Genomic DNA, 19,577 nt, shown 5'->3' on the forward strand with positions numbered 1-19,577 from the left:
ACCCAGGGACAGGAGTGGCTGGGCTGGGGAGGCCGCTGGACAGTTCGTCCCAACCAAGAAGTTGCCAGGAAACAACAGCCGAGGCAGAATAAAAGGTCCTGGACCACAAAGCAGGGGACACCGACATCGCTGTGGGGACACAATGGGCTTCTTGGTGGACGGAACTCAGACTAAGCCGGACAGCTTAGCAGGCTGTTTCACTTCCGGGGTTTGCCAAGATTACAAATAAAGCCGATTAGAAAGTGGCCCCTGTGTAGGTATGGGTAAGGGTGTGTGGACTGCCCCCGGATCTTACTTTTACTGCAGCCGGGTCATGGCTTGCACCATCTCTAGGCCTGAATTCCCCGGGTTCAAGTCCCACACCGGTCACTTGCAGGCTGAGGATTTGGGACAAGTCACTTAACTTCTCTGGGTTCCCATTTCCTTATTTCTCACACAGCTACCACACGACAAGCCAGCCCCCCGGGCACAGGCCTGTCGTTCCAGCTGCTTAGGGAGGCTGAGGCAGAAGGATTATAAATTCCCAGGCTGCCTGGGCTACAGAGTGAGTTCAAGGCTAACCGGAAGAACTTAAGGAGACCCTGTCTCAGAATAAAAAGTAAAACGAGGTCTGGGAGTATATAGTTTAGGAGGAGAGAGCTTGCTTCCCGTGCATAAGAACCTAGGTTCAGTCTCCAGTACTGGGAAGGGGGAAACCGCACTGACGGCGCCGTCAGCTCCTAGTGGGTGCTTGCACCGGCCGACTCTTAGTATGCATGAGGCTGAACAGAGTGGGACTCCCTCAGACTCTCTCGAGACTCCTTCAGTCTTTTTGTTATTACTGTTTTGTGTTTTTCGTTTTTTTTTCCGAGACAGGGTTTCTCTGTCCTGGAACTCACTCTGTAGACCAGGCTGGCCTTGAACTCAGAGATCCACCTGCCTCTGCCTCTCAAGTGCTGGGATTAAAGGTGTGCGCCACCACGCCCGACTTGAGTCATTTTCAAATTCCGGAATCCCTCGTGACGCAACTTACCTAATATGTCTAATTCAGTAGATTCTGTCTTTTACTTACGTTTACTCCAGCACTGAGTATGGTGTCCCACAGCTATCATCCCAGTACATGGGAAACTGAGGCAGGAGAAGCGAGAGTTCAAGGTCAGGGAGCTGGAGAGATGAGCCAGTGCTTAGGAGCACTTTCTGCCCTTTGGAAGGACCCAGGTTCAGTTCCCAGCACTCACATCAGGTGGCTCACAAACACCTGTAACTCCAGCTCCAGGGGGATCTGGAACCCTCTTCTGGCCTCCATGGGCACCTGCGTACATGTGGTACACATAAACTCACACAAGAACACACAAACAAACACAAATTTAAAAAGAAAAACTTTTTTAAGGCCAGCCTGGGCTACATGATACATGCAATCATGTCTCAAAAAAAAAAAAAAAAAGCAGCCAGGCCATGGTGGCGCATGCCTTTAATCCCAGCACTTGAGAGGCAGAGGCAGGCAAATCTCTGAGTTCGAGGCCAGCCTGGTCTACAGAGTGAGTTCCAGGACAGCCAGGGCAACACAGAGAAACCCTGTCTCAATAAAAAGCAAGTTCTGCACCTCGAGTGAGAGCTAGCCTCACCCTACTCTCCATTGTGGGTTCTCCTTAATTGACAGCTTCCAGCACCAATAGAGGTGGAGAAAGACTCACTCTTCCTTGAGGGGATGGCCACTGGGAATTTGACCATGCTTCAGTAAATACATAACCCACACAAAATAGACTTGCTTTTTTCTTTTCTTCCTTTTTTTTGGGGGGGGGTGAAGAGATTTCAGGGGAAGGGTATGAAGAATGGGATGGGAAGAATGAGAGGTAAGCACAATTGGGGTGTATGATGTGAAATTCCCAAATAAACAATAAAGATCTTTTTTAAAAAGTAAATAAACACACTTATAGAAGGACACTCCCTCCTGATCACCCAAATGCCGTAATAAGAGGATAATGAGAAAAGAGATATCACTGCTAGAAAATACTGCTGTGGCCAGGCAGTGGTGGCACACTCCTTTAATCCCAGCACTCAGGAGGCAGAGCCAGGCGGATCTCTGTGAGTCTGAGGCCAGCCTGGTCTACAGAGTGAGATCCAGGACAGGCACCAAAACTACCTAGAGAAACCCTGTCTTGAAAAACAAAAACAAAAACGAAGAGGAAGAAGAAAAAAAAAAAACATTGTTGTAAAATGAGAACAGAACCGGGGTGCCTACAGCGACATCCCCTCCACCTGGCTCTGTTGCACTCTGTGTAAACTGGGGTTGTAACTAGAGGTGATGTGGTACCCAAAACCAGGCAATGCAAACCTGAGACCTGCACCAGCCGAATTCAGGACCAGATGATATCCTGTACATGCAGCAATGAAAACCCTGTGAGAGCCCTCAGGTCATCCACCTTGAGGCAGATGGCTGAGTGGATGGACATAGGGATGGAGAGATAGACAGACAGGTGGGAAAAGGGATGGGGTAGTTGGAAGGATGGATGACAGGAAAGATGGGAAGAGGGATAAATGAAGGATTGATGGATGGATGGATGATGGATGGATAGGTGGGTAGACGAAAAGACAGATGAGTGATAGATGAGTGGTGGATGATGAATAGATGGATGAACATGTGGATGGATGATGGATGGATATACGGATGATGGATATGGATGATGGGTAGATGGATGATAGATGGATAAATGGTGGATGGATGATAGATGGATGGATGGATGGATGGTGGATGGATGGGCCACTTGATCATAGAATTAAATAAACAGCAAGTGGTCATTCCAGGATTTCCCTGTCCAGAAGCACACACTTCTTCTAGCTAGCTTAACCTGAAAGCAAATCACATCCCAGCACCTGAGAAGTTTCAGAAACCATCAGCCACATAAGGGACCTGGGCTCAGAAAACAGGTCAAGGCAAAGTGGGTTAGCACTGGAAAATTCAGCCAAGGCTTCACTAGACAGGCAGGGGTAGTCAGTGAGGAGGCCAGCAATGGCCACCCTGTGGACCATGATATCACCACCTAACATAGACTCCCCCCACCAGGATCCCAGATACCTCTGCCTCCAAAGGGAACTCACCCATTCCTATTTCTCTGGCCCCTCCCTTAAGGGGCAGGTCCCAGGTAGGAGCAATTGTCAGCGGATCCCAGGTAGACTCAGTAGAGTCCCAACTGCCAGGTGTGAAGAGGACCACCTGACTCCGCTGGCTTCCCCACCCACTTGACAGAAACCCCTCCAAGCGGGGAGTAAATGTGAATCGGGGTGATGGACGGATGAGTGGACCGATGAACAGATGGAGGACTGAAGAACGGAGAGCTGAGTGGTAAAGGGGGAAGAGAGAGGGGAGGGAGAAGTGAGTCTTACGAATGGCTGCTGCTGGGTTTATGGATGGGAAAGGAAGGAAGGAAAGAGAGAGGCAAAGACAGGAGGTAAGGAAGGATGGACCATCAGCTAGATGGATAGAAGCATGGATGGATGGGCGCTTGATGATAAAAAAAAGAACTAAGGAAGGTGGATAGATCAGAAGGGAAAGCAGAGGAAGAGAATGGAGGGGGTGATGGAGAGAGGGAGGGGATGGGCCAGGTGCCCCCTGGTTCTGGCTGGAGGATTCTGATGTCGAACTAGGGCTGTGGACATGGCAGTCAGGGCAGTAAGTACAGGGGTTGGCGCCGCCATTGCCATGGGTTACAGTATAAGATGCTTCCTGATGCTCACACCTTGTGCATGATTCTGGGCCAAGCCCCTCTCGATACTGCAGGAGACTAGGACGTCACAAAAGCCCTACTGTCCCATTTTTAGGGCCTCAGAGAGGTAAAGGAACTTGCCTGGCGTTGCAGAGCAGCAGAGATGTAGGGCTCAGGATCTAGGGTCATGCTAACATCTGTGTAACTGATTGCCTGGGCACCTGCTTCTCCGCCACCATCGCTGTATTCTAACCACTTCTAGTTAGACCTGGTTCCCTCAACTAGGTTGTGGGGCTACAAAGTGGAGGTGTCAGTATCCAATGGATCTGGTACCCAGAGACCCACACTACCACTGGACGCCATCACAGCAAATTGTCCTTAAACCTTAGGAAGGGGCCAGCCTCTTTAAGGTCACGATTCTTCTCAAGTACACTTACTTGGCCATCTCATCACAAAGTCCATGGTCACAGCCACACACCCCCAAACTTCAGGACAGGGCACCCACACACACTCTAAGACCTTGACACCTACCTTCTTTTTTTTTTTTTTTTTCTTCTTCTTTTTGGTTTTTCGAAACAGGGTTTCTCTGCATAGCTTTGCCCCTTTCCTGGAGCTCACTTGGTAGCCCAGGCTGGCCTCGAACTCACAGAGATCCGCCTGGCTCTGCCTCCCGAGTGCTGGGATTAAAGGCGTGCATCGTCGTCGTCACCACCACCACCACCACCACCACCACCACCACCACCACCACCCGGCGACACCTACCTTCTTTACATCTGGAATGTTCTACCTCCAGAGCTTTGTTGTGTAAGTGATGCCGTTACAGTGTACAAGAAAGCGCCTTGACCAGTGTGTTCCCTGCAACCACGAGAGGCAAGATTGGATCCAGCGTTTTGTGAGTGAACAGAAGGGGTGTGGAGCTGCCTCTGGCTCACAAGGGGGGCTGTGCACACAGGGGTGGAAGCAAGATGGGGAGCCAGGGCCCATCTCTGCTCAAGCCCCCACAGCCCAAAGCAAACAAGCCAAGACAGGGAGGAAGCCAACGAGCTGTGCGACCACACCTGACTCCAGAGCGGGGGACTCCTCATCGCTTAGGACCCACCTGGTCTCCAAGTTGCAGAGAGCTGTCCCTTTGGTGCGCAGCTGCAGCAGCAGGGTGGCAGGGTGCCCTCGGGTGCTTCTTGGCAGGAGCGGGGAGGATCTGGGACTCCTACCTTTAGCCAGCAGGAGCGCCTCTGGAGAGGGTCCAGAGCCACTTCCTGCTGATGGACAGGGATCTGCATGTCACCTGCAGTATTGGAGTTCTGCACGATCCTTCCCATCCCTGGCTGGGGAAGCTGGCAGGGTTGGCTGCAAGCCCTGTCCCTGGAATCTGCTGTCTCAATTAGGACCCAGGATGAGTACAACACCTGACAGGGAGATGGAGAGGCACAGGAAGACGCCGGGATGGAAGACATCCAGTCCGGCTGGACTCCAAGAAGCAGAGAGCCAATGACAGAACATCAGAGGAAGCCTCCCTTCTCCTGCTAGGGAGCACAGAGAATAGAGAGTCAAGGCTAGGAGCCCCGGACCCAAGCTGGACCAGCTCTGTCCCTCCTGCGTAGTTACTGACATGAGTCACTGTCCAGCGACCACCTACCTTGTGCCAGGGAGAACACTAAACACTTTATATGCAGTATTTAACCTTCCTGGTAACCACCGCGAAATACACATCCATTCACGTGTCCACGTGTCCATTCGCTCCTACAAGGATTCTGAAACCCGTACAAACCCAAGCCCTGTCCTCCGTCCTGGGGAGTGTGTGGGTGTCCTTTCCAGATGGACGCAGCCATCTTCCTTTGTGGGCTTTCTAATCTATTCAGAGGACACTGGAAATAAACGTAAGTATGGGGACTAAAGGGGGGAGTGGGTTCTCTAGAGTGAGCCGGTGACATTTGAGCAGGACAAAGAAGCGTTGAACGTCACGTGAATGGGGGAAGGGCGGGCAAGGTCAAGGGAGGGCAATGCAAAGGCCCTGGGGTGGAAACAGCTTGAGCAAGAATCACAGGACCGGGGGCAGCTGGCTCCTGGGAGCCACCGCATCGTCTGAGAAATCAGAGCAGGACATGTCAGTGGATGAGACCGGGCCTGGGTAGCTGTGAGGGAGGGTGTAGAGTGTGGAAGAGTTCGGAAGTGACATGTAAGCTGACTGATGGCTCACCACGACCCCTTTGGCAGGGAGCTGGGGGAGCGGGGGAGCCCGGGGTGGGAAGCGAAAGTCTTAGGACAAGGGGAGAAGGTGGCGGCTTGGGCCAATGGAAACAGGCAGAAATCTGGGACTTGGAGTTCAGTTTGGAGATCAGAACCAAGGGGAACAAAAACTCTGAGGCCCAAAGGAGCAAACAAAGACTTAAATGGTGACCTGAATTCCCAGAGAGTTGCTGAACACCGGGAGCCCCAAGTCACCATCACCAAGGGCCATAAAGCAGTGTGAGTGAGGGGTGTGTGTGTGTGTGTGTGTGAATGAGTACAGGTGACCCAAAGGTCAGAAGGTATCAGATCCCCCTGGAGCTGTTATGAACCACCTTACGTGAGTTCTGGCAACCAAATCAGGATCCTCTGGAGGAGCAGCAGGTTCTCGTAACCATGAAACATCCCTCCAGCCATCTTGGTTTTGGGGGCAGGGTCTCTCACTGGACTGGGGACTCACTCCTTAAGCTAAGCTAACTGGCTAGCGATGCCCAGGGATCCTCCTGCCTCTGCCTCCCAGTGCTGGGTTCCAAGTGCACTCCACCATGCTCCATTTCTTCAGGTGGGAGCCAGGGATGGAACTCGGGTCCCCACGCTCACACAGCAAGCGCCTGCCCACTGAGCCGTCTCCTCTGCACCGTCACCTCACATAGGTTTGCTGTGGGGAAGTGTGTCAGGCCTGGCAACCCACACAGCCTCCGTTCTGTCACGGTGCTTTCAGAGCAGCCAGCGCGTGCATGTGCAAAGGGGGCTGGTGGTGCGTGCCAATAAAACTTTATTTACAAAGACAGGTGACTGGCCATAAGGGCTATCAGTTTGCTGACTTCAGCCTAAAATAAGCTGGGAACATCCAGGTGCCATGGCAGATGGTATCATTCCAGCGCTTAGGTGGCCAAGGCAAGAGAATCACCATGAGTTTGAAACCACTCTGGCCTGTATTGCAAGATCTAAATAAATAAATAAATAAATAAATAAATAAATAAATAAATAAATAAATAAATAAAAAGTAGTCCAGTGTGTAAAAATAGAGATTCTAGCTTTCTCACTTAAGCTGGGGGGAGGGGGGGCCCCCAGCTCTGCTGAGAAACCCAACTGACACCCACTGAGAGGAAGGAGCTGAAAAGCATCCTAGCTGACTGGTGACGGGACCTCGGGAGGTGGGGGAGCCGCGATATCCCGAAGCCATTAGTATCACAGATGTGCGCTGGCGATGCCTCCAGACCGTTGGCACTCCGCATGGGTCCCAGGAGGGAGAAAGGGACACAGATGCTCTTCCTGGGCAGAAAGTGGGTCGGGAGCTGGAGGCAGAGCGGGGGCGGGAGGCTCAGCCCAGCCTGTCATTTGCATGGAGAAGGTTCGCTGTCCCTGCGGCAGGCAGAGCAGGCCTTGCTCTCAGCTTGGATCTGTTTGAGGGTTGATGGGCGGAGAGGGGTTTCTCTTTAACTTCCTGGGGCTGCCACAGACACTTCGGCATGGGCTGAGTCTTTGAGCTGTTCCCGTATTTGCTGTGAACATAGCCTTGGCCTGGTTAAGTCTCAAGCTCTTCTTCTTTCCCTCCCCCGTTCCCTCTTTCTATTGTTTGTTTGTTTGTTTTGGAGACAGGGTCTCATGTAGCCCAGGCTAGCCTCCAACTCTCTGTGTAGTGGAGAATGACCTTGATCTTCCGGTCCTCCTGCCTCCACCCCCTGAGCGCTGAGATGACTGTCACCAAGCCGGTCTCTGCCTTGCTAGGGATCGAACTCAGGGCTTGGTACATGCTAGACGAACACTCTACCAACTGAGCTACATCCCTGACTTTATTATTTTTTTTTCTTCTTTGCTTTTTGCAAAGTCTTGCTATGTAGCCCAGGCTGGTGTCAAACTCCTGCTCTGATCCCCCTGCCTCAGCCTTTGACAGCAGGTGTGAGTCGCCAGCATCTGCTTCAGTTTCCTTTGAACCCGGAAGTAAGCCGGAAGTGGAGGCTTTGCCCCTCCCCCCCACCCTGCGCTGCCTCAGACTCCCCTGGGGAACTCAAAATTCCCCATTGCCAATCACCCCCACTGCCACCCCACCTCCCGGGGCCCCACCACGGCCACCCAGGGGAGGGTTCAACTGTCCATCTGTTCCAGCCAGTTCTTCCGGTGTGGCTGGGGCACAGAACCCGGATACTGGGTGGGTCCTCTGCTGGGACCGTTGGGCCTGCAGGGGACATTGGCGATGTGTGGAGATATTTAGGTGATGGCAGCTTGGAGGGCGGGAGTAGCATCCGGGTTAGAGGCCAGCAGCCTGATCATCATCTTCCAGTGCCACTGCATAGAAAGATGAACAGTGCCAAGACAGAGTCCCAGGGAGGAACCGTCACCTGACGCGATAGGGAAAGACCCAAACAGGTAGCTGTGGTGCAGGGGCCGGCAAGGCTCCACTTCCGGGATCAGGCTCCCCCAGGAATCCTCTGCTGCTTCCTGCCCCACGTGCAGCTGCCTCTGGCCCCTCACACCCCAGGTAGGTTCCACAGAGGACATTGGAGCCATCACCGGGTATCTTGTGAAGTAGGGGAGGCCAGGACCTCTTCCTGGGTGCTGAGGAAGCTGGGAGCTCAAGCAGGGACCGTAAGGAGACACAGACCCTTGGAAAGGACAGGGCACTGCTTCACCCTCACATAAGGGACCTCAGCTGGAGCTGGGTGACTGCAGCCAGGCCTGATAGCTGGCAGATCTCCCAAAGAGGCTGGTACCACAGAAGAGATGAACTGTCTAGAACACTGTCCTGGTGGACAGAGGTGGTGTGTCATGACTTCACCATCCTCCCAGCCTGCAGGCAACAGCCCCTGGGACAGGGTGGAATGGGGATGAGCGGTGGGCCAGCAGCCTCCAGAACACGACCTGTCTGCCTACATTCTAGAAGGGCCCTGGGGAGTCCACCTCAGGACAGTCTTCCTGGGGTCTCCTGGCAAGCACGTCTTGGGCACCTGAGATCTGTCTGTTCAAGCTGAGGCTGTGGACTTGGGGTGAGCAAAGGGCAAAAAAAAAAAAAAAGAGCTTCAACAAGACAAACCTGTCTCAGCGCTGGGGTGGGAGAGTCTATCAGGCTACAGCCCCAGCTGGCCTCTGACTCACTGCGTCGATGAGGGTGACCGTGAACATCTGAGGCTCCTGCCTCCTCCTCATCCTCCTCATCCTCCTCCTCCTTCTCCTCCTCCTCCTCCAGGGTTCTTCGATGACAGGCACGTGCCACCGCAACCCATCTGATACAACACCGCCACAATTCTAACAACGGAGACACAATCCCAGGCCAACTTCCGAACTGGGAGAGAGAGGCCTGATGATATCACCAAAAACCAACAGAGAAGATGGCCGGGGGGCTCTGTTTTCCATAGAGAGGTCAGCGAACGCCGCTCTGAAGCTTGGATGGAGAGAAGTCATGTGACCAGGGAGGAGGGAGGGCACACCAGGTGGAGAAATAGCATGTTCAAAGGGCCCGGGGTGGAGCTTCACTGGGTGTGTTTGGAGAGAGAGGCAGGCTAACAAGAAGGCTTGCAAGGGCCAAGGTCCCTTAGGTCTCATAGACGTGATTTCTAGTTCAAGACACACGAAGAGGCATGTCTGGGCACGTGGCACGTGCCTCTAATGCCAGCACTGAGGAAACAGAGAAAGACAAGAGGATCACACATTGGAGGCCAGCCTTGGCTACAGGTTAAGTTGGAGACCAGCCTGGGTCTCTCAGAAAACTAAAGGAAGCCGTCCAGTCAAGAAAGACAGTTGCCTCACCAGTATGACGACCTAAACTCAAATCTCCAGAAGCCACAGAAAAAGCCGGGCATTTTGCTGCATGCTCGTAATCCCAGTGACGATGAGATGGGGAGCCTTACTAGCTAGCTGGCTTACTCAGTGAAGATCCAGACCAATGGGGGACCCTGTCTGAGAGAGACTGTGCAAGGCACTCAAGAGCCAACAACTTCTGACGGTCACACACGTGCATGCACAGGAACATGTGAGAAAAACGGAGTTGGGGATGAGGAAAGGTGAGCCTCACGTGTCCTGTCCCCTGGGTCTTTGGGATAACTGTTCTGCCTGTGCTGTGGACAGAGACCACCCTGGGTGGATGAAACACAGCTTCAATTCACTTGGGTTTGTGAATTCTCCTATCCCCTTGACCTCCCCCTAAAATAAGGGTTCATTATAAGAATGTCAATCCTCCATCTCCTCAAGATCGAAGATATATTTCAAGTACCTGCCTCCCGTTATAATTTCATAATACAGTGGACATCTTAGTATTTAAAAATCAGCAAGGACCAAAACCCCGAAGGTGGTCCGACATCCGCATATTAACGTTAGCAGCTCTCTGCTCTAAGCTCCTGTCTCCCTGCCTTCTCCCTCCCTTTCTCTGAGGACAGCTGGCTTCCTCCACAGGCCCTGGCATCCCTGTCCATTCCCACAGATTCCCAGGAGGCCAGAGAGAGATCAGGGTTAAAAGGGGAACCAGCTCAGTCCTCCAAGAGGGACCACGAGGAAACCCTGTATACCCCTCATCCTGTAGAGAAACCAGGCTCTCTCTACCAAAGGTAACTGGAGTCTGCCCACCCACCACCACCACCACCCCTCCCCCATCCCACCCCCACCCCCCACCCTGTGTACTCCAATGCCAGTTTGAGGGAGATGAGTCACAGAGACAGGAGTTGAACCCCAGTGAGTTCCGATGTGGGACCCTAATTATAACACGAGACAAAAGTCACAGCCAGGGGTTTACCGAGTGCGTGCGTGTGCCAGGTGCCATCACAAGGGCTTTCGACAGAGTACTTCATTTAATGATGGCCTTATAACCATTGTCAGCTGCACGTGACCCCTGCAGCATTCTGCCACAGCAGCCCTGTAGGGTAGCCGCCTGTAGGGTAGCCACCTCTGGGTCAGGAGGAGAAATCTGTGACACCGAGCACCTAAGGAATCCCCCTACGGTCACACAGCATGAAGGTGGTAGTGACGGGATTCGAACCCTTGGGGACTGACTCCTTGTCAACCATTTTGATGTTTCCAACCTTGCTGCTGAGATTTTTTTTTTCTCCTTCCCTTCCAAATGTGAAGCGGTATGGCTGTATTGAGTGTGCCTTTCCAGGTGGCATGTGCCTCCAAGACGGCTATTGTGACTTCGCTGATGGTTTGTTTACAGGGTGCTGGGGGAGGGGCAGCTGTGTACAAAGGATGGAGGTGGGAAGGACAGTGCGAGAGGAGACACAGGGTCCAGAAGGAGACCTGGGGATGACTTCAAAGGCCAAGCTGTATTTGTGAGAGGACTTCTCATCAGAAAGCCCCCTGCCTCCACCCCTGAGAGGACAGAGGAAGCTGGCGACACCCCTGCCCATCCCCGGTAGATTCTGCCCTGAGGTCGTTCCTCTTTGCTCATCTTTCTGTCGGCAAAGCTGTCTGGATACTGGCCCGGTGAAGTGCTGAGAGCAGGCATGCGAGGGGGAACCAGGCAGATGACCAAGATGCCTGTCGCTCAAGCGTGTGGCCAGCGCAAAAGAAGAGGGGCGCAGGGCGTGGACAGGCTACTGGCAATTCCATCCTCAGACACCACCTGATCCAGCCACAGGGGTGTCAGAAGGGGCTGGGCCAAGACTCCTTAACCCTCCGGGACTTCACAGACTTGGGGGAGTTTTGAAATATACACACGGGGTCCCCTCTCCTTGAGGCTTGCGATGGGGGTGGTGTTAAAGCCTACCCACATAGGTCAAGTGTGTGTGATGGACATGGAAGGGGAAGACATACAAGCAAAGGGTAGACTGCAGCAAAAAGCCAGGATCAGCAGGAGTTCATGACTGGGGCTAGAACAGGAGGGAGGGAAGGTCAGAAGGGCCAACCAAGGACAGCTCTGAGGTCATGGAAGGCCTGCCCCTTCAGCCAGGGAGAGAGAAAGGTTTAAATTCTTTTTTTACGTTTTGTTTGTTCAATGTAGTTGGTTTTTGACGTTGGTTCTCATGTAGTCCAGATTGACCTCAAACTCACTATGTACCTAAGGCTAGTCTCGAACTCCTTATCCTCCCGCCTCCAAATTTCAAGGGCTGGGGTTCTAGTTATACACGACCACACCCAGCAAGTTGATCTATTCAAAAATATCTCTTTGAGCTGGGAGGTGGTGGTGCACACCTTTAGTCCCTGTGCTTGGGAGGCAGAGGCAGGCTAATCTCTGAGTTCAAGGCTAGCCTGGTCTACAGAGAGCATTCCAGGACAGCCAGGGCTACACAGAGAGACCCTGTCTTGAAAACAAAAAACAAACAAAAAAACGATAGATAGATAGATAGATAGATAGATAGATAGATAGATAGACAGATAGATAGACAGATAGATAGTAGATAAGTGGAGATAGATGATAGATAGATAGATAGATAGATAGATAGATAGATAGATAGATAGATGGATGAGATAGTGGCATACATAAATATAGATAGATATCTTTGTTTCATCCTCTAGGCTAGGAAAACGGAGACATCAATCCCTACCACCCAGGCTGACTGCCATAGACTAGAAAGACTCCCATGACTGGGTGGACATTCCTTCTACATATAGTCTTGCTTCCCTTCACCACCCTGAAAACTAGAGATTGAACGATCTCTTCAGCTCTTCAATGCAACTGAGCCTCAGTTTCTCCATCAGTCCCATGAGGCTCGTGTTTCTTGACTCCCAGAAGAGGTCAAGGAGAGCGCTCTCTGGGCTCTCCCAGCCAGGCACCAGGAACCAGCCACCCAGCCGCCCTCCTGAACCACAACTGGAGAAGGTGAAAAGCACATAACGCATAGCAGGAAAGGTGCTGAGCCCTGGCTAGCCCTTTCTTATCCTGCACTGGGTTCTAGGTTGGGAAGGAGGACCAGAGGCAGGGCCAGCAGGCATGGGATTGGGCTGGGGAGTAGGGGCAAGGAGGGTGGAGAGTGTGGCTCAGGGTCGGACACCTTGCTTAGAAAAGCCAGACACACAAAGGCGGCAGCAGACAGCGGGAAGAGCCCAGTGCAACCCTTAAAAAAAAAAAAAAAAAAAAAACAATAACAGCTCAATGACAAATGCCCTCCCCCAGAGTGAGTGGCGCTGGGGCCCTGGCCTCTTTCTTCTAATCACTTAAAGACCCCCAAGAGGGCGAAGGGGACTCGGGCACAGACCCCTCCTCCCAACCCTATCTGCACAGAAGTCTATAAGGGAGATGCTGGCTCCTTAAAGAGGGTCCTTAATGGGAGGCAGCAGAGCTCCGGGGTGACACCCTTCTGGTCCCGGACAAGGGTCATGAAAAAGGAATTGGTTGTGGAGGTTCAGCACATGAGCTCCGCCAGCTCTGAGAGCGCCCGCCCAGCCTCTCCTGCCAGGAGCCCCGCGGCTGGCATGCTCCCTCCCTCCCTCCGTGTATTTATTCTGTGTCCCCCCACACACACCTCGCATTGTCTGGGCCTCCCCCTCCCCAGCCACCCCTGCGGCCCGCCCTCCGCCTGCACCCAACCTCCCTCATAATAGCATCCTTTTCACAGAGACAGATTGTCCAGCCGGGGGACGCACCTGAGGACTTGCGCCCCTTAACAAATGGTCTTTTAATTTTCTACCATAAGGGCAGGGGGAGGGGGGTGCAGAATCAATCACACATCCATCTTCATCATCGCTGCCGAGGGACTCTTTTTCCTGGCTGACTGCCCCTGGGGAAGATGGGGTGAAAAGAGGCGCGGGGGGGGGGGGTAGCCCGTTGGAAGGGCCGTGGGGGAGGGGCAGCCGCGGGGAAGCTAGCTGTCTATCTCCACCCTGAGCACCTGACCTGAGTCCAACCAGCACAAGCTGTATGGGCAGGTGGGGAAACTGAGGCCTGCCTGGTCTTACAGCAGGAGTGGGAAGGAAAGCTTGGGCACACAGCCTCTTTGCTGGGTGTGGCTGTCATTGGAGTCAGACGGTGGTCCCAGCCCCCAGCTGCCAGCAGAGTTCTGGCCAACTTACTCCTTCAGCTGCTGATAAGAAGCAAGCGCCACCTCCTAAGGACGTTACAGGGACCAAGGGCATGCTGGGTAGGCCCAGGCATTGAGGGAGTCTTGGATTCAGGAAAGCTATGTGATCCTTGAAGGTCCCTGTAACAACCACAATAAGGACAATTGTGGTGGCATGCCTCTGCTTGGAGATGTGGCTTCCTGGAGCCTGGGGAGTGGCATCAGCTTGGAGCACTACTGTGCTCCGCACTGCTCTCCTTCTGCTTCCTTTGCCATGGCTCACCCTTTGAATCCCTTAGGTCTCTGTTTCAGCATCATGTTCGTTGTGAGGGGGAGTTCCAGACCAACTTCCCAACGTTGCGGTAACCCGGTTTGTTTTGCTCTAGAGCATAGACCATGGTCTAATTACTGTGTATATGTTGCCTATGTTTGCATGCATGGTATGTGTGTATGTTATGCGTGTGACAAACATGTAGCTGAGTTTCAAACTCTGGCTGCGTTATGAAGGCAGAGCAGATGTTGGTTCCTGCACTCTTTAGACAACCCAGGAAGTGGGGACAGTTGTGTGATATTTCACAGCTGAAGACTTGGAGGCCCCCAGCTAGGTCCACGGAAGGACCTACATTCGGTGACACCCAATGATCCCAGATTGTGACTTCTACTCACCATTTCAAGCTACAAGAACAAGGGACCCCTGAAGTGGCTGATGACAGGACTGACTGCCACAGGAACAATGGCAGGAGAGGCTAAAATGTATCTCCTGTGCTATATAGGCAGTTGATATTAAAAAAAAAAAAAAAAAAAAAAAAGATGAGGGTGTGTGTAAAGGACACAGAGGCAGCAGGAAAGGTCTTCCTTTGGTCAAATATCAGTCAAAATGATCATTGGAGTGACCATAGGCAGATGGCTGTCATCGAGTGAACCTCTGCTGTTATGAGTAAGTGGATGGATGGATGGATGGATGGATGGATGGATGGATGGATAGATGGATGGATGGATGACATATGAGTTAATGAATGGATGGATAGATGGATGGATGGATAATGGATGGATGGATGGGTGACATGAGTTAATGAATGGATGAATAGATGGATGGATGAATGGATGGATAATAAATGGATGGATTGGGGAATAAATGGATGGATGATGGATGGATAGATTGGTGGATGGATGGAAGCTTGGATGGATAGCTGGCCAGCTGGATGAGTGAATAGCTAGATAGAAGGATGGATAAATGGATAGATGGATGGATGGGTGGGTGGATGGATGGATGGATGGATGGATGGATGGGTGGATGGGTGGGTGGATGGATGGGTAGATGGGTAATTTTCCTCTTTACAGTGAAAAGCCAACTGATAAACCCAGAAGGGAGGTTGGCATGAGCAAATATGCTTTTAGGAAATATGGCCATTGACCCTAGCAAGAATCTTCAAACTGCTATGAGTGCCTCCAAGTCTGAGGGCCACTAGATGTTTGCATTACCTCAAAGCATTGCCCCCCAAAGGTACTTCTTAATTACAGAAGGGGAAAAAAAAACAGTAAAGCTCCCACTGGGAAACCCGGCAGGCACCACCTAAATCCTGGCCATAACAGAATGTACAGCTCAGGCCTCCTGGCACTCTGCACAGAGAGGAACACGGTGTCCATTGTGCAAGACAGCTGCAAATGTGTCACCAGAGCTAGAGACTATGGTGACTTCAAACACAATCTCTTTTGTTTTGAGACAGGGTCTGGAGTAGGCCAGGCTGGCCTTGAACTCGCTACCAGCTGCGAATGACTTTGAACTTCTGATCCTCCTGCCTCCACTTCCCAAAGTGCTGAGATTACAGGTGCGCAACCCCACACTAGGTCTATACAGAGTTGGGGACCAAACCAGAGCTTCGTGCGTGCCTGCTAGGGGAGCGCTCTACCCAGTGAGCCCCAGCCCCAGTCCCGGATACACCCATTCTGAAAGACATCCTCCTGAGCAGGCGGTCTGGAGGCTTGAACAGTGTGAAACTCTGAGACCGAGAACACAGTCCAGCTCAGAGGAGTCTGAAGGGACCTGGCACCTGAGAACACCCTGCCAGACAGGACATGGGGGTCTGTGCCTGCGCCCATGCAAGTGCTAGGGGCACTGGGCGTGGGCTCGCCAGCGAGTGTTCTACCTCCGAAGTCCAAACCCAGCCCCTGAGAATGGACTTTGCTGGAGATCCTGACAAGGCGTGTGAGCTCGGTGCTATGCGGAGGCTGTCCTCGATCTGGCCATTGTTCTGTGGGTTTATAAAGGTTTGTATGTCTTTGTGTTGTGTAGTAGGAAACAGTGAGACCCTCTGGGGTGAATGAAGCCAGTAGGTACATGCTGTCTGCAACTCACACACACCAAAAAAAAAAAAAAAAAAAAAAAAAAAAAAAGGTTTAGGAAAAAATCACAGGAGACTGCATATGCATGTGTGGAGAGAAACGAAAAGTGTTGGCGTTCATGGTTCAAAGGGAGCTTGGGATTTTTTTCAAGTTCTTTGTATGTTAGTGTTTGAAAATTGAAGAAGAGGAGGAGGAGGAAGAGGAGGAGAAGGAGAAGGAGAAGGAGAAGGAGAAGGAGAAGGAGAAGGAGAAGAAGAAGAAGAAGAAGAAGAAGAAGAAGAAGAAGAAGAAGAAGAAGAAGAAGAAGAAGAAGAAGAAGAAGAAGAAGAGACGACAAACCGACTCCAGAGGCACAGGGCAGTTGTGAAGAGAGCTCCGGGTCCCAGCCAGCATCCACACCCTCGGACACCTTCCATCATCCAGTCTCCCTGTCCAAGGTCCAGCAGAGAGAACAGTTTTGGATGGTGCAGTTGTTTGTTTTAGGGGGATTGGGTGGCATCTGTTTGTTCATTACTATACCCTCATTGTTAGAGCAGTGGCTGGTCCACAGTAGGCCCTCACTAAATATCTGTTGCATAAATGAAGCACAGAGAACAACTTCAGGAGCTGGAGTGGCGAGGGGAGTGGGATGGGGGGGTAGAGAGCAGTAAAGACAGAGGAGTTCCAGCATAGGTCCCAGTGCTGGGGTCCAAGTAACTCGGAGGCCCCGGGAGTTTCCATAAGAAAGAGGCTTTGGGGAGGAAATGAGGAAATGAGCACAGAAAGGATAGGAAATACACTAACTCCACAAACTGTCCATCTCCTCTGACTGTGCAGTCTCAAGCCAAGACCTGGAGAATGGGAGGCGGGGCACGAGGATATCAGGGAGATATTCAACCCAAAAAACGGCTAGTAGAAAGGGAGAAGGAAAGAAAGGAGGGAGGGGAGAGAGAGAGAGAGAGAGAGAGAGAGAGAGAGAGAGAGAGAGAGAGAGAGAGAGAGAGAAAGGCAAAAGCCTTGGTTGCCTCCCCTCCGCCTCCCCCCTGCTCGCCCCTCCTCTCTTCCCCCAAATCCATCCCTGAGGGAAGACCGCCCTTGGAGCCCAGGGAAGGCCGCCTCTGGGAGGGAACTGAGGGAGAAGGTTAATTAGATGTTTGCATCCAATTTACGTCTTGTTTGTGAACGCTCCATCTCAGCTGCAGCCCGGGGCCGGCGGCCCTCGCCCTCCATCGCACAGCTCGGAGTTACCCGCGGCTCCAAGAGTCGGTCCCCAGGTCAAAGCGCGCCATTATCGTTTTATCGCCGACTCTCCCTCTGCAATCATGGAACAGAGCGGCTGCCTCCCGGCCTGAGGCTGTTAGGCCCCCCTTCCCTTACCTCCCTGGACACCATGTCCCCAGAGGTAGGCCTGGAGAAGCCCAGGTAGGCCCCGGGGCGCCCACCCTCTGCGGTTGTTAGAGCCACCGGCCAGCCGGGGGACAGAGGTCCTGTAACCCCCAGAGGCCTGTAGGAGCGAAGATACAGAAGCAGCGGAGGGCGACTCCATGGGGACAGGGGTCTAAAGGAGTCCCTTGGAACCCTGTTTGGCCGAGGGGCCCGTCTTCGGCTTTGGCGCCCCAAAGGTGGACAGAGGAGTTGGGGTCCAGGAGGCAGATCACTAGGATGAACGGACTTCACACAGGGTACACACTAATGTACGTGAACCCCAGAATCAAGCCCGTGTGTTTTGCTTGGTATACCCACAGCAAGCAGCCTGTGGAAGGAAATGGTGAGGTCTTATAGACAGCAGTGAGGGACTCATGACCAATGTGTGGGTGGGGGTGGGGGGTGGGGTAAAAAGGGGGGAGAAGGAAGGGGGAGGGAGAAGGAGGCAGGAGAGAGGATGAAGCCTCCAGAATGTGGGATGTTTATGCCTCTTGTCCCCTAGGTCCCTAGCACCTCACAGACTACCCAGCACATAGCAGGTCCTCGGCTGCTCTTTGATGAACGAATGAATGGATGAATGAATGAGCGTCCTTGATAATACATTCAATTTGACACCAAACATCCACTTCCAAGTCCCCAGCCCTTCTAGGAAGATTCTTTCCTGAGGGTAACCCCAGCCCGCCCCCTGCCACCCCCAGATCTCACCCCACAGCTAATGCCTCCTTCAGTGCAGATCCCAGCCAGGCCAACTGTGACCTGTCAGTCACTTCAAGTCCTGAAGGCAAGGCCCAGAGACCAGATGGAGCCTCCTGCCCATTCTGTCTGTCAGGAGAGCCCCCTGCAGGTAGAGTCCGGGGAGGGGGTTATTAACCCCCTTCACCCCTGCCCTGCCCCATCTAGGGAGGGCTGTGATTTGGGTCAAGTAGAGGGGGGCCTTCCTTCTGGGCCCAGGATATTCTCCTAGCGGCATCTGGACCTTAACGCTCTCTAGGGGATAAAAACACGGTTCTGCCTTAGTCTGCAAGGAAAGCTGGGCGGGGGGAGGACAGGGGCACCCTCCTCCTTCCCCTCCCTCCCCCTAAAGGTGCTTAAGACAGCTTATTTTCATATGGGGAAACTGAGGCCTAGAGAAAGGGAAGCATGAGAGAGAGTTGGGAATGCCCCTGCCAAGGTCATGACCAAAGGTCTTGATTATCCCCCAGTGTCCGCCCCCCCCCCAATCTAAGGTCCCCTGGTCACTGTGGTTATTTGGTTCCATCCAGCCTTACTCTCTTTTCTTGGGAGCCCTAGCAAAGAGCTAGGACAGTGAGATGTGGGGGCCTCTGTCTGTGACTTTCTCAAGTGTGGACGACCCTGTTTGAAGGCATGGAATGGACTCCCTGCCTCAGTTTCCCCTTCTACCAGCCTTTGGTGTCTGTGGGTGGGAGCAGTCCCCGGCTGCCATGCCGAAGAGGACATCGAAGAGGAGAAAGTGAGTTGAGCTGGAAGGCATGAGATGACAGTGGTGCCGTCTGGGGACATTGGTGCCCCATGGGGAGGAGAGAGAGCTACCTGTCAACATCCGTCAGCGGGGCTTTGCGATGCTGCTCCCATCTTCCCCGAGACCCCTTGGCATCTCTCAGAGACCCGATTAGAAAAGACCCCTGAGTTCTCCCCAGGAGATGGATGGGTGGGTAGGGACATGCTGGACTCTAACTGGTGAGTTCCTGAAGTGTCTGTCCCCACCCCTGCCTGCAGCCCCCCATCTCAGCTAGAGAGATCAGAAAGTCTCAAGCTGGGAGAAGGAGGGGAGGGGTCCTAATTGCTTCTATGACACTGTAATGGCAGGACTATTAATAAGAGATTAAAATCCAATTCATAATGGGGCCTAATAACTCTTACTGCTGGGCCGGCAGCTGGGTGGGGTGCTGGCATGCCGCAGACTCAGCCTCAGGGCGGGTCAGGAGTCTGAACAGAGTCGGGCGTGGCTGTACAGGCCTGTCATCCTGCAGTTCAG

Source organism: Peromyscus leucopus, chromosome 23 (assembly GCF_004664715.2).
Source record: "Peromyscus leucopus breed LL Stock chromosome 23, UCI_PerLeu_2.1, whole genome shotgun sequence".
Classification (NCBI taxonomy): domain Eukaryota; kingdom Metazoa; phylum Chordata; class Mammalia; order Rodentia; family Cricetidae; genus Peromyscus; species Peromyscus leucopus.